Genomic DNA, 16380 nt, shown 5'->3' with positions numbered 1-16380 from the left:
ACAAGCCAAACTTATTGCCAGCAGAAGGAAGTTGCCAGACCAGAGAAGGTAAGCGAAAGTCTGTGTGCCCTGGCTTCAGAACTATGAGGTCGCAATCCATTTTAAAAAGTAAAAAAAGTTTTTCCGTGTGTGTGTTTGCATTTATCAAATAGCTAGCTTTCTATCCATACAGTCAGAGCTTTGTACTGTATAAGTAGATGTTTTTATTTACTCTAATTTAATTTGCTGAAAAGGGGGGGAAAATCTCTCCTTTCTCTTCTTCATTCTTTAGAGGAATTCAGAAAGAACAAGTATGAGCCAAAATCACTTCTGGCTGGAGTCCATGGTTACCAAGCTGAAAGAGCAGGCAGTTTTCTGGGTAAATGGTCTTGCCTCAAATGCCAGGCGCCTGCTAAAAGTATCACAGGCTCTCAGAAGCTTTCTATGCCTCCCATGCCATCACAAACACAAATGGTGGATCTTTCAACACAGATGCTGGCGCCTTCTTCACTGATTACACCTTTGGGTTCTGAGAAAAATGGTTTTCTTTATTCTTGGCTTAAGAAAATGTCTCAAACCAAGATTTCAGTACTTTAGAACTAACTCAGGGTTATGAGAGTCTCTGAAACATTGTCATGCTCTTGCCCTTGAAGGAAAAGAATAAATATAAGGAGATTCGGGTTCTAGCAGCTTGTGCAATTCCTCTGCAGGTTCACGGGCCCACTTTTTTCCTGGTTTTGTTTCTTGGTTGGGTAGTTGTTATTGTTGTTGTTTTTTCCTAAAAGAGGGACAAGTTTGTCCAAGGTCCTTGAAGATGAACATGAAGCAAAAGTGTACACAGGCAAGCTCAGGGTTGTCCTTCCACAGGGGAGGAAATGAAGCAGTCCCGGTGGCTATTATCACCTCAGGCTTTGAGTCACAGATCTGGGATTCTGTAAAATACAGTTGAAATTTTCTGTCCCATAGTGTCATTGAACTTTTATTAATTAATAGAATTTATTTTTAAGGCAGTTTTAGCTTTACTAAAAAAAAAAAATCTGAAGTTCCACTGCCCTCAGTTTCCCATTACTAGTATCTTGCAGTCATGTGGTGGGTTGTTGAATTTTCAGTTGCATACTACATGAAAGCATAGCATTCAAATGTTGAAAGTTGCTTAGAAAAATGTGAATAGTATGACTGTAATTCAAGACCCTCTCACCCATTACTGCATAATGCTTCCATTTCTTTGATGACATATCATGGGTTACTCTTATCAAAAATCTCCCCCAAATCCCTACCAGACCACCACACAGTTTGTGAAACAGCATCTGTAAAGATTTATTTCCTTAGATTTAAGATGTGTTTCCCTAGTAACATCTCTTTGAAATGCAAATACCTCTAAGAGAGAGGAAAGAATAATTCTAACTATAATAGATAACTTTATTGTTGATTAATAAAAGACATAATCTTCATTAAGACTCTAGAAAGATACTGACCATTAGTTGTTTTCATGAGAATGATAAAGAGAAGGATACAGGTTCTTAAATAGATGCTGCTCAAGACAAGGACTGGAGTAGTCTTACATGATACAATGACCACAACAGTGGAAATTATAGGACAGGAAAGGAGAAGAAAAGCGTGTTAGTTTAGAAAGAAGGGAGTCTTGACTCAGAGTCTTTCTTTAAGACAGACAGACTCAACTTCTGAGCAGAGTGGCAAGGCATGTCCAATATGGCTCCAAAGGATTTTGGACCGTGGGATGCTGTCACCAACTTGACACCAAATGAACACCAAGAGGATAAGCTGGCAGAGCAAAATAGTATCAAGGTCATGGTTATAAGAAAATTAAAGGTTGAAGAGAATGAGCATATTGGAGTTCAGGTGTGTCAGAGAAGCAAGCTTAATGTGAATGGTAGACTGAAGCCATTTTAGAGCTGAGTCACTGATGAATTTGATTGTAGCTGGCTGTAATTGATGAGAAAAGACAAATATGTATATTGTCTAGACTTCGAAAACATGTATGAGGCTTTCAGAAGGTCCTCAGGCACATTCAACCATAAAACCCCTGCAGAGGCCTCATAAATACAGATACCTGGGCTCTATTTTTAGCAGATTCTGAAGATGGAGAGCATCTTTGCTTAAGCCATTTCACTATATCTAAATTAATCTTCCTCTCTATTAGAAATGTTATTCTTTTACTAGAGCCTGATATATTGTTCAGGTGACCCAAATACTTCTAGACACTGCTAGCTAGAATCCAGACCAGACAAAATAATTCCTTTCCAAGGAATCTACCACAAGAAAAGAATCAGAAGTGATGAGGGAGTTTTGCATTCAAAAAGTTTCATTAGAGTTTTATATATGTTAGCAAAAATAATCTGAAGTCCAATAATAGAAAAATCATATCTATATTATGAAATAATACATGACATTTAAAATTCTTTTCTTTTTTTTTAAATTTTTTTAAATTTTATTTTATTTTTAAACTTTACATAATTGTATTAGTTTTGCCAAATATCAAAATGAATCCGCCACAGGTATACTTTTCTAATAACTACTATATAAGGAAAAAAAAAGCATGATTTAATGTAAAGTGAAAAAAAACATTGAAAACAATTCTATTCTGTATATGTAGCATGTGCTAAGTTGCTTTAGTCATATCTGACTCTGCAATACCATGGACGACAGCCCACCAAGCTCCTCTGTCCATGGGATTCTCCATGCAAGAATACTGGAGTGGGTTGCCATTCCCTTCTCCAGGGGATATATAGTATGATCTCTATCTAAAATCCAAAGTGCCACCACTTACACACTAGATATAATATCTCAATAAATAGGAAAACATCAACTAAGTTGTGTTCTATTAAAAAAGATTCTTTCTGAGGACCAGAAAATAAACAAAACAAATAGAATATATATAGAAAGAGATTTGTTATAAGGAATTGACCTTTGTAATTATGGAGGCTGCAAGTCCAAAGTCTGCACCTGATGTCCCAGTTCAAGTCTAAAGACAAGAGGGCAGGAGAAATTCCCTCTTATTTGGGGAAAAGATAGCTTTTCTTTTTAATAGGGTCTTCAGCTAATTGGATGAGACCCACTTGGGCAATCTGTTTTATTCAGTCTAGAGATTTAAATGTCAAACTCATCTAGCAACATCCTTATAGAAACACTAGAAAAATATTTACCCAAATATCTGGGCATCCCATGGTCCAATCAAGTTGATACATAAAAGTAACCATGGCATGTACTGTCACTGGGTCTGTAAATTTAATAACAATAGGACTGTGTCTTATAGCATCTATGAGATCACATTGCCAACATCTGTTGGATCATTGAAAAAGCAAGAGCGTTCCAGAAAAACATCTACTTCTGCTTTATTGACTATGCCAAAGCCTTTGACTGTGTAGATCACAAAAAACTTAAATTTGAAAATTCTTAAAGAAATGGGAATACCAGACCACCTGACCTGCCTCTTGAGAAATCTGCATGGAGGTCAAGAAGCAACAGTTTAGAATCAGACATGGAACAAAAGACTGCTTCCAAATTGGGAAAGGAGTACGTCAGGCTGTATATTGTCACCCTGCTTGTTTAATTTATATGCAGAGTACATCATGTAAAATGCCAGGCTGGATGAAGCAAAGTTGGAATCAAGATTGATGGGAGAAATATCAATAACCTCAGATGTCCAGATGACACCGCCCTTATGGCAGAAAGGCCCTTGTAGAAGAAAAACTAAAGAGCTTCTTGATGAAAGTGAAAGAAGAGAGTGGAAAAGTTTGCTTAAAACTCAACATTCAGAAAACTAAGATCATGGCATCCAGTCCCATCACTTAATGGCAAATAGATGGGGAAACAGTGACAGACTTTATTTTCTTGGGCTCCAAAAGCACTGCAGATGGTGACTGCAGCCATGAAATTAAAAGACGCTTACTCCATAGAAGAAAAGCTATGACCAACCTAGACAGCATATCAAAAAGCAGACATTGCTTTGCCAATAAAGGTCGATCTAGTCAAAGCTATGGTTTTTCCAGTAGTCATGTACAGATGTGAGAGTTGGACAATAAAGAAAGCTGCTGCTAAGTTGCTGCTAAGTCACTTCAGTCGTGTTCGACTCTGTGCGACCCCATAGACGGCAGCCCACCAGGCTCCGCCGTCCCTGGGATTCTCCAGGCAAGAACACTGGAGTGGCTGAATAATTGATGCTTTTGAATTGTGGTGTTGGATAAGACTCTTAACGGTCCCTTGGACTGCAAGGAGATCAAACCAGTCCATCCTAAAGGAAATCAGTCCTGAATATTCATTTGAAGGACTGATGCTGAAGCTGAAACTCTAATACTTTGGCCACCTGATGTGAAGAACTGACTCTTTGGAAAAGACCCTGATGGCGGGAAAGATTGAAGGCAAGAGAAGAAGGTAACATCATAGGATGAGATGGTTGGATGACATCACGGACTTGATGAACATGAGTTTGAGTAAGCTCCAGGAGTTGGTGATGGACAGGAGGCCTGGCTTGCTGCAGTCCATGCGGTTGCAAAGAGTTGGACACAACTGAGTGAGTGGACTGAACTGATTTTAGCATGAATTGTTATGTTAATGAGTTCAAGCTAAATTCACTCTCAATATTGAAGAAAACTAAATTGTCTCCACTGATGTATTATGTAAAGTAGTATATTTTTGCATTGAAATCTGGTTACTTTCATAGACTGTGAAGAGCAGTTAACTTAGTGAAATCTCAACAGGGCATTTAGTGTGCCTAAAAATACATCTAAGCTGAAATAGTTAGAAAATGATTTACATAAGTTATGTTATTAAATTAATAAAAAGTTTTAATTTAAAAGTCAATATATGGCAGAATTCAGTGATAGAGCTTATATTATTATTACTTATATTTGAATATAAGTATGCACATAAAATCATGTGCATTCCCTACTCTCCAGAGGACATGTCCTATTATAACCTAATACCAGTAAAGACATAATATATAACCTAATACTAATGAAGATACGATTATAAGAAACTGAAAAGAAACTAAAAAGTCCCTTGATGAGGATGAAAGACAGCCAACCTAGACAGCATATTAAAAAGCAGAGACATTACTTTGCCAACAAAGGTCTGTCTAGTCAAAGCTATGGTTTTTCCAGTAGTCATGCATTGATGTGAGAGTTGGACTATAAAGAAAGCTGAGAGCTGAATAATTGATGTTTTTGAACTGTGGTGTTGGAGAAGACTCTCAAGAGTCCCTTGGACTGCAAGGAGATCCAACGAAAGGAAATCCGTCCTGAATATTCATTGGAAGGACTGATGCTGAAGCTGAAACTCCTATAGTTTGGCCACCTGATGCAAAGTACTGACTCATTTGAAAAGACCCTGATGCTTGGAAAGATTGAAGGCGGGAGGAAAAGGGGATGACAGAGGATGAGATGGTTGGATGGCATCACGGACTCAATGGACATGAGTTTGAGTAAACTCTGGGAGTTGGTGATGGACAAGGAAGCCTAGTGTGCTGTAGTCCATGGGGTCGCAAAGAGTTGGACACAACTGAGCAACTGAATTGAACTGAATTGAGGATGAAAGAAGAAAGTAAAAAGCCTGGGATGATTTGAGAGAATAGCATTGAAACATGTATCTTATCATATGTGAAATAGATCTCCAGTCCAGGTTCGATGCATGAGACCAGGTGCTCAGGGCTGGTACACTGGGATGACCCTGAGGGATGGGATGGGGAGAGAGGTGGGAGGAAGGTTCAGGATGGGGAACACATGTACGCCCATGGCTGATTCATGTGAATGTATCACATAATACAATATTGTAAAGTAATTAGCCTCCAATTAAAATAAATAATAAATAGTTTTTGTTTTTTTTAAAAAAAAGCTGGCTTAAAACTCAACATTCAAAAAACTAAGATCACGGTGTTCTGTTCCATCACTTCATGGGAAATAGAAGGGGAAAAAGTGGAAGCAGTGGCAGATTTTATTTCCTTGGGTTCTAAAATCACTGCTGAATGGTGACTGCAGCCATGAAATTAAAACACCCTTGCTCCTTGAAAGGAAAGCTATGAAAAACCTGTAAGTGAAAGTCATTCAGTCATGTCCAAATCTTTGCAACCCCATAGACAGTAGAGAAACCCTAGACTGTGTATTAAAAAGTAAAGACATCACTTTGCTGACAAAGGTTCATATAGCCAAAGCTATGATTTTCCCAGTGTGTGTGTTAGCTACTCAGTCGTGTCTGACTTTTGCAATTCCATGGACTGTAGTCTGCCAGGCTCCCTTGTCCATGGAATTCTCCAGGCAAAAATACTGCAGTGGTTAGTAATTCTCTTCTCCAGGGTATCTTCCCAACCCACGAATTGAACCTGGGCAGATTGCAGGCAGATTCCTTATCACCTGAGCTACAAGGGAAGTCCCTTGCTTTCCAAGGGACTCTCAAGAGTCTTCTCCAGCACCACAATTCATACTGGTTTGAATGTGAGAGTTGCAGCATAAAGAAGGCTGAGCACCAAGGAATTGATGCTTTCCAATTGTGGTGCTGGAGAAGACTCTAGAATCCCTTGGACAGAAAGGAGATCCAATCAGTCAATCCTAAAGAAATCAACCCTGAATATTCATTGGAAAGACTGATGCTGGAGCTCCAATACTTTGGCCACCTGATGCAAAGAGCTGATTCACTGGAAAAGACCCCAATGCTGGAAAAGACTGAAGGCCAAAGGAGAAGAGGGGCTAGAGGATGAGATGGTTAGGTAGCATCACTGATTCAATGGACATGCATTTTAGCAAACTCTGGGAGATAGTGAACGACCAGGAAACCTGGTGTGCTCCAGACCATGGGGTCACAAAGAGTCAGGGCATGATTTAGTGACTGAACAACAGCAAACCTAATACTATGCAACAACTCTTGCCCCAGCTCAGAATAATAGAAATGTTTTCACTCCTCTCAAGGTGGAAATATTCTTCCTGAAGAGGTTTTCTTTAAAAGGGATGAACTCTAGGTGTGTGTTGGTGATCATAGTGCTTTGAGGGGTCAGAAAGACTAAGAAGAAGGAACAGAGAAGAGGAGGGGAGATATAATTAACTTTCCCAATTAACTGTTACCCATAGGATAACTTTTATTAGAAAAGTAATTTCTCCCTCTTAAAAAGCTGAGCAAAATAACCTATCTTAAAGCATATATGCGGAATCTAAAAAAGTGGTACAGATGAACACATATTAGGACAGGAATGGAGGCACAGACATAGACAATGGACACGTGGACACAGTTGGGGAGGGGAAGAGTGGGGTGAATGTGGAAGGATTGACGTATATACACTACTAAGTGTAAAATAGATAGCTAGGAAAGCAGTTGTACAGCACAGGGAGTTCAGCTCAGTGCTCTATGATAAACTAGAGGAGTGAGATGGGAGGGGTGTGGGAGGGAAGTCCGAGAGGGAGAGTATATCTGCATCCATATAGCTGATCACTTCATTGTACAGCAGAAACTAACAGAACATTTAGAAGCAACTAAGAAAAAAAGATGAAAGTGTTTGTTGTTTAATTGTGTCAGACTTTTTGTGACCCCCCTGGACTATAGCCCTCCAGGCTCCTCTCTCCATGGAATTCTTCAGGCAAGATTACTGCAGTGGGTTGCCATGCCCTCCTCCAGGGGATCTTCCCAACCCAGGTATCAAAACTGAGTCTCTTATCTCTCCTGCACTGGCCATAGCCTTCTCCAGGGGATCTTCTCCAATTAAAAAAAAAAAAAAGCCCACTAGAGAAACAGTAACAATGAGCAAGCAGTAATGGAAACTTTTACACCATTTTCTTTCCCAGTGGCATTTACCCCATTCTCCATGTTGGGGACCTGAGAAAGAATCCTTACTGTAAATGAACTGTCCCGGGCTCAAGGAGCAAATGGTCTTTCCTATATTAATCCTCTGCTCAAATCACTCAGTCAAGATGCCAGTCCCAAGAGAACAAGATCTGTCTCCTAGGACTGCCCATTTGCTTTGAGCATCCTTTGAACAGCCCCAAGCATGATCTATTCTTGTGTAATTATGCAATTACATTTAAGGGGGTAGGGGGAATTCTCATTAGGTTAAGATTTAGTGACATCCAAACAGTAGCTAATACTTGGGAATAAACCTCAGATACGTCCTGATCTTGTAAAAAAGTTGGAGGTAAACTCTCTATTTTTTAAGACCTCCAAGTTTCTTCTTCTTCAGCTGGTGATGCTAAGCTAAGAACTGACCCTAAATCTACATTCCAGAAGGCTCATCCTAAGCAAGACCTGACTTATGGACAGTCCAGGTGGTACCTGCCCACCCCAGCACAACTTACCAGGTCAGGGCCTCCCTTACTACTTCACCCACAAATGTCTTCTAAAGAATCCACCTGCCAGTGCAGTAGACACAGTTTGGATCCCTGGTCTGGGAAAGTCCCACGTGCCTTAGAGCAACTGAGCCCATGCACCACAGCTATTGAGTCTGTGCTCTAGAGCCAGGAGCCGCAACAAGAGAAGCCACTGCAATGAGAAGTCCACACACCACAGCTGGAGAGCAGCCCCAGCTCAATGCAACTAGAGAAAAGCTCCTGCAGCATCAAAGACCCAACACAGCAAAAAATAAAGAAAATAAAAAGAACACTATTTACATATTGTGGGCAGAAGCTAGAAATACTGCCTCATGCCCATAGGTCCCAGTGTCTGAGTCTTAATTCAAGTGACACATTGGCATGATATTTTCCCATTCACTGTCATTTTTTCCTCTAAAAAACACATCCTATTTCTTCTTTTAACCTTTCACTTTTATTTTTTACCTCCTCCACCACCTGTGATTCTCCTACATTCCTCCTGGAGATATTTCTTTTACTCTATCTATAATTTTTCCAGGAACCACCATATTATGCTGGTTTACTTGATGTGTGAGGGGAGGGTATTAACAAATAATAGAAGACATGCTTCTTTTCATGGGTGGCTCACTTGCAAATGAGGAAGATATGAGAGCACTTAGAGTTGGCATTTACAAGCCTTTAAGCACTTTTTATGTACTAATTAAATTAGTTCTCACAATTACATCATGTGGTACTATGATCTACACTATTGGATGAGGAAACTGAATAAAAAAGTGCTAAATAGTTGCTAGTTAAGTAACGGAACCACAATTAGAAAGGCTGTCTAACTTAACCACTATATTGTACTGTGCCCACTGTACAAATGTGAGTGATTGAAGATATGTCATAAATTATTTAAGAGCATAAGCAATACAGTCATGCAAATTACTGAATACTGTTCTGTGGTATAAGCATCAAGAATGAAATGAAGTTGGGATTGACACATATACACTATTGATACTATGTATCAATCAGATCAGATCAGTCGCTCAGTCGTGTCCGACTCTTTGCGACCCCATGAATCGCAGCACACCAGGCCTCCCTGTCCATCACCAACTCCCGGAGCTTACTCAGACTCACGTCCATCGAGTCAGTGATGCCATCCAGCCATCTCATCCTCTGTCATCCCCTTCTCCTCCTGCCCCCAATCCCTCCCAGCATCAGAGTCTTTTCCAATGAGTCAACTCTTTGCATGAAGTGGCCCAAGTACTGGAGTTTCAGCTTTAGCATCATTCCTTCCAAAGAAATCCCAGGGCTGATCTCCTTCAGAATGGATTGGTTGGATCTCCTTGCAGTCCAAGGGACTCTCAAGAGTCTTCTCCAACACCACAGTTCAAAAGCATCAATTCTTCAGCGCTCAGCCTTCTTCACAGTCCAACTCTCACATCCATACATGACCATAGGAAAAACCATAGCCTTGACTAGACGAACCTTTGTTGGCAAAGTAATGTCTCTGCTTTTGAATATGCTATCTAGGTTGGTCATAACAATACCATGTATAAAATAGACAACTGAAGAGAAGATACTGTATAGCACAGGGAACTCTACTTACTGCATTGTGGTGAACTGAATGGGAAGGAAGTTCAAAAGGGAGGGGATATATATATATATATTCCTAATAAATCAGGAATTATCAGGCTGATTCATTTTGCTGTACACCAGAAACTAACACAACATTGTAAAACAAATATGCTCCAATAAAAACCAATTAAAAAAAAAAACATCATTGTAATAAGAAAGAAATGAAGCTGAGAAATTTCTGGAGTTCCTGGGGAAGGCCCTCTTTTGTTCCTTTTTCAGAGGGGAGTGGTTAAACCCATAATGCTTAAAACTTCAACTGTCTGATCCCCATCACCTCCCAGCCCTGCCTTTGCCTGCTGCACTTATTCCTCTGTTCCTATTTACACATTTCCTAACAATGGCCACCCCATCACTGGATCCCAGTCATCCTGACAAGGTGAGTCACTGCTCCTGCGTGAGACCTGGGCCTCTCTGACATCGTCCTGTCTGCTCTCTTCTCCAGCAGCCAAATGCCATCTTCTACTATCATCCTAGCTGTGTCCCCTCCCACAGGCTACTTAAATGCTCTGTGACTCAGCTTCTACCTCTGTAAAATGGGGAGAGTATTACTATCCTACAGGGCTTTGTGATGATTATATGAGCTAATATGTGTAAGGACTTTAAGCAGTCCTGATACAATAGGGAGATTTTTCTCATAAAATAAGTTTCTTATTGATATCCTATTATTGTTATTGTTATTCATTATTCTATTTTTTTCTAAGTGACAGTTTGCCCTGCTGTTTGCCTTATTCCTCTTACTACCACATACCAGACGTCTAGGCTGAGGTTTAATCTTCATTCTTTCATCCTTCCTTCTGTATCCTAGAAGGCAGTGGCAACCCCCTCCAGTACTCTTGCCTGGAAAATCCCATGGGCGGAGGAGCCTGGTGAGCTGCAGTCCATGGGGTAGCTAAGAGTCGGAGGCGACTGAGCAACTTCACTTTCACTTTCTGTATCTTGTCTTTCCCTGAAATTGAATCCATGCAGTTTCAGTGATTGCTTATGTTGGATTGATAGTCTATCCCTGACTTTGTTTTTGAATTCTGATTTTCTATTTTCAACTCTTAATGGGATTGTGTTATTTACTCTTTCAGCTGCAACCTTATTGAGGAATAGAACATACCTAAGAACAAACTCTTCATGCGAAGCTCAGCACTGGTTTTTCCTTCTGCTTTTCTTACTCACTCAGCATGGGGCAGACACACCTGAAGGTGACCCCTAGTGTTTTCCCCTCGGCTGGTGTCCATGCCTTATGTAATGCCTCCCCTTGAAGGAGTAGGAAGGCCCTGTGACTTGCTTCTAACCAAGAGAACATGACAGAGCTGATGGAACAGTACTCTTGTGATGCTATTACATTAGGACTCTGACTTAGCAGAAGCAGCCATGTGGAAGAAGCCCACATGGCAAAGGTCTGCAGTGGCCTCTACAATCTGAGTGCCACTTTGAAGTGACAGCCAGCAAAATACAGGAGTCCCCAGTTATACAGTCATAGTCAAATGAATTTTGCCAACAGCCTGAATGAACTAGAAGTGGATTCTTCCCAAGTCAAGCCTCCAGAGAGAACACAGCTCAACTGACACCTTGGTTGCACTTTGTCAGACCCTAGCAGAGAACCCAGATAAGACCCCAGACTCCTGACCACAGAGGCTGTGAGATAATACATGTTTAGGCATTGTTTTAAGCTGTTCAGTTTATTATGCAGTATAGGATGCCAATACACTTGATACCAGTTAGTGTCCATGGTAACATCACAGTTTCAGTCTTGCTAGAATTAAATTAAATTGGATCCCTAAGTACTCAATATCATTTGATCACTAAATCTGATATGCTTGAACTTATCAATAATGGTAGCTAATATTTATGGAGTGATTTTTGTAAGCCATGCTGCTAAGTCACTTCAGTCGTGTCCGAATGACTCTGTGTGACCCCATAGATGGCAGCCCACCAGGCTCCCCCATCCCTGGGATTCTCCAGGCAAGAACACTGGAGTGGGTTGCCATTTCCTTCTCCAATGCATGAAAGTGAAAAGTGAAAGTGAAGTCGCTCAGTCATGTCCAACTCTTAGCAACCCCATGGACTGCAGCCTACCAGGCTCCTCCGCCCATGGGATTTTTTCAAGCAAGAATACTGGAATGGGGTGCCATTGCCTTCTCCATTTGTAAGCCATGCATTGTACTTATTTTAGTTGTATAATAATCAGTGGCTTAAGCATTCTCTTTATAGGTGTTACAATTGAAATTTGGAGAAGACACATATTTTGCCAAAGGTTTCAGTCAATAAGCATCACAGCTGGGATTCAAATCTGGTACCTCTGATTCCTAATCCTGTGCCCTTTTTACTGCATTGGACTGACCATCTACTGCATGTGTTAAACCAGAAGTCCTAAGTTAGAATGAAAGTTGAAATTAAATCAGCATTCTTACATCAGCATTTTAAGTCTTTCAAGATAAAAAGTCTTTCAAAATCTGGCCCTGGTTTCCTCTTCCAGGCTTTTTCTTATTACTCATTTGAAATTTGTGAAATTGTTTGATGTTTTTGTATCTCTTAACATTGATTCACAATCTTCCCTAGTCCTAGATCATCCCCAATGAAACAATATACCCCTTTGATAAGGAAGCATTAGAAAAGGAATTGCCGAACGTGGAGGGGTAGGCCAGCCAAGAGGGTCTAGTTCTGTCACTCTCTACTTCACCTTCAATTCAAATCTGAGTTACAAGGATTACGTCTGCCACTCATCATACTGATCCACATAGGTTACTGTGCTGCTGATCCACCGATCCACATAGGTTTAACAGTGAGCGAGGTGCTAGAGACCCTGCTGTCATCTGTCTTACCCTCAGCTTCTTCTGTAGAAAGTTGCCCTAATCACCACCCTCTTTAAAACTGAATGGATTGTTCTGTATCAGCGCCCTCTCAGTCACACTGAAACACAAGGCAAAACCAACGTGCTCCCTTACTTGCATTTGTAAATGGAGCCAAGTGGGAAAAGTTAATAAAATCTCTCCCATCAAACAGGACCACATATGAAACTCTGCACTGTGCAGTTTGTTCACACGTCCTTATCAACCCTCCTAGTGAGGAAGGAAAGGGCCTCAGGGTTCAGGACCCCAAGGTTGATTGAAAACGACACTCTCTCACCACAATAACAGAATCCAAACAAGCAGGCAGAACCACCCTCTCTTTACTTAAAATAACAATATTTCATTCCTTGTGGATTTTTGCATGAATTTTGATCTTAAAATATCGTGTTAAATATGAAAATAGTATTTAAGTATTGATTCTCTTGGCATCCTATTAAATAACATACCCATGGGGAGTGCTTCCTCCTTTTCACCCTAATTCTGACCTTGTTCAGTTTCAGCCACTCAGCCTCAACTGATTGAACTTCCTACAGCCATCTGACCCCAGAGCATGTGACACTGGTTCTTGGTGGTGTTATCTTGCCATTAAGGAAACTGCTGTGGAAAATGGTCCAGAGAATACTACTGCAATCATACAAACTTTCACACACAGGGTGATATCATCCTTCCCTCCCCCGCCCACTGCTCTCCCATTCTTTCTGCGTGACCAGGACATCTGCTGTGGAAGGGTGGGGTGAGAGAGGGAGTAGGGAGGTGGGTTCCCAGGCGATGTCTGGAAGCACAGGCACTGGGAGCTCCAGGCAGAAGTAGACGGTGGTAAGACAGTAAAGAAATTTAGACCTTGCAATGTGGGGGTTTGTGCCACCTATTCCTTCTCCAATTTTGTTTCTCTTCATTTTACATTATATTCCCTTCATTGTAAAACACAATGCCATTCTCCAGCGCCCAATTCTTTGATAAACTTTGTTTAACTACTGCGATGCTTAGCTGACTTCCTCCTTTTAGACTCACCGTTGTGCCACCAATAGGTTCTCTCTCCCACATCAGGGGTCCTTTACATTTCAGTCACCTTGTGTAGCTGCTCAGCTAATTCTCCCAACTGATCAGGATCAGTTCCTACAGTCAGACTTAGGAGTCAGAAATTTGAAATAATTAAGTGACCTTCTCCACTGAAGAATATAATCACCCACAAATTAGCAATAAGGTAATGCCATTTATTTGAATGACCACAGATTTTAATAAATGAAAATTTTAATAAGTTATCATAGACATCATCAATTTAAGAACATTTGCTCTTGGCAATTTGTATAGCCCTGCTGACATTAATAAGAGAATGCTTTTTTTTTCTCACCCTTCATCTTCTGGTGCCCGGAAAACTAGCTACATTCACTCCCTTCCTTACAATCACAAACTCAGCTTATCTCCTGGGAACCAGACCTCCTCCTGGGCTGGACCTAAATCTCCCATAACCATAAACACATACGGAGAAGGCAATGGCAACCCACTCCAGTACTCTTGCCTGGAAAATCCCATGGGCGGAGGAGCCTGGTAGGCTGCAGTCCATGGGGTCGCAAAGAGTTGGACACGACTAAAGTGACTTAGCAGCAGCATAAACACATAAGAAGTTTTAATGCCCTAGGAAGGAAATATTCACTCCTAGAAAGATGGTGGAAATTTCATGTAGGCCAGTTTTTGGAACCCTCCCCCAAGAGCAACAGAATGCAGAAATCTATCTTTACTATTGCAACACACTTTTTAATTATATGATTGACTTCCTGAAATAAATTATAGGTTATTTCTTTGAAGAACCATTTTTTAAATGACTTCCACTCCCCAAACTGCACAGCACAAATTACTGCACACATAAAGAATTCTGTAAGGAGTAACAGATCAGACTACTTTGAGTACTGTTGCTTCATTTAACATTGATCACACCCTTGTTTGGGCCAGGCAAAGGGTGGCAGGTTAATTACATGAAGTCTCTGCCAGTCCTCAGGATGTTGGAAGAAAGAGGAAAAGACAGGCAGTCAGGACTGATCTCTGCAGTTCAGGATTATCCCGCAGCAGTGCACAGAGGAGGGGAAGCATCTGAGCTGTGAGAAACAGGTCTAGTTTATGAGCATATCCACTTAAGAGATCCTGTCATGGATCCTGAAGGACACGTAATTCAGGAGGGCAAACACTTAGCTACTGTCCAGGAAAAGCTGCTGGAGGTTTCAGATTCAATAGGGCAGATCCACACTGTACATACAGCACAAATGATCTAACTCCCAAGAATGAGAAGCTGCCTTTTAGATAATAAGCTGGATGACAGAGTAGAGAGAAAAAGAAAAATATGAATGAAGAGTTAACAACTAGGGATCAGAAACATGAGGAGGCTGTGATGAATGGAAATTTGGGGGTTAGTTCATAAATTCAGCTTTTCAGCAAGTGTCCTCCTTATAAGGGCTTTTCTAGACTCAGCTCAAGGAAGTTAATTAAATTCTTCAATTTCACACAATGTCAGAAACTCATAGAACTGGGTTTTGGAATCTATCTAATCAGTGGGATGGGCTTAGGAGATAGCCTTCCTAATCACTATGCATACTGCTCCAAAGAGGATATTTTTCATTTCCTCCACCAAATCACTATATTTATTACTTTTATGCTTTTCTAATATCTTAGTGTTCTGGTAGTGATCCTGTTATTTTTGTCACTACTTTAATTTCCCTTAACGTACAAAGACTTTTACTCTGATTGATCACTGCATAATTGATTTTTCTTTTAAAACCTGAAAGATCAAATACAAGTCACATTGTCAGAGAGGCAGAGCTAGAAGCCCAAACAAATCTAAAAATTTGTTTAATTAGAAATACCAATATATCCAATGACATTTGATATTTGTGATATGCAATATTGATGACAACATACTCTCCCTGTACTCAGTGTTTCAATAACATTTAGTTCATCAGTAAGGTGAGATAAAAATTTACTTTCTCATGATCTCACACTTACATGTTAAGCTTAAATTAACAACTTTTTGTATTCATTGATAATTTTTGCTAGAAGGTATAAATAAAAGTGATGAATTTTCATTTCATAATATTTCCAATATAATATAGCACCCTTTTTTTCCCCTAGAAATCCTACTAAATGAAATGTCTTTGTTTGAGAAAGAAATATTGATATGAACATGATAAGCTAAAAACACAAAATCCTGCATACAAGAATCAGCCTCACAGGCTGTTGGTGGTAAGGTTGTAACACAGAGACAGAAGTCAGGATGCTATAGACCAAATATCAGTGTTCTCTCAAATACATATGTTGAAATCCAATCCCCAGTGTGATAGAATTAGGAGATAATTAGGTCATGAGGGTGGAGCCTTCGTGAATGAGGTTTTGTGTGTGTGTTAGTCTCTCAGTTGTGTCCCACCCTTTGCAACCCTATGGACAGTAGCCCTCCAGGCTCCTCTGTCCATGGAATTCTCCAAGCAAGAATACTGAAATGGGTTGCCATTCCCTTCTCCAGGGAATCTTCCCTAGCCAGGGATCGAACCCATGTTTCCTACTTTGCAGGCAGATTCTTTACCACCTGAGCCACCAGGAAAGCGATTAGTGCCCTTATAAAAAAGACTCCAGAGAGCTCCCTCACCCCTTCT

General features: G+C 40.5%; 1 long non-coding RNA gene across 1 annotated transcript; it reads right to left on the bottom strand.

Annotated features, from left to right (window-relative positions):
* Positions 1 to 648: 648 nt before the first annotated feature.
* On the bottom strand, positions 649 to 16003 carry LOC129641447 (uncharacterized). Its single transcript, XR_008709336.1, has 3 exons — positions 14716 to 16003; positions 13754 to 13869; positions 649 to 911 (listed from the first exon to the last, which is right to left on the bottom strand). It is a non-coding gene; the product is annotated as an uncharacterized LOC129641447 (long non-coding RNA).
* Between the last annotated feature and the right edge of the window lie 377 nt (positions 16004 to 16380).

Source organism: Bubalus kerabau, chromosome 1 (genome assembly GCF_029407905.1).
Source record: "Bubalus kerabau isolate K-KA32 ecotype Philippines breed swamp buffalo chromosome 1, PCC_UOA_SB_1v2, whole genome shotgun sequence".
Taxonomy (NCBI): domain Eukaryota; kingdom Metazoa; phylum Chordata; class Mammalia; order Artiodactyla; family Bovidae; genus Bubalus; species Bubalus kerabau.
This window is presented reverse-complemented; position numbering and strand designations above follow the sequence as displayed.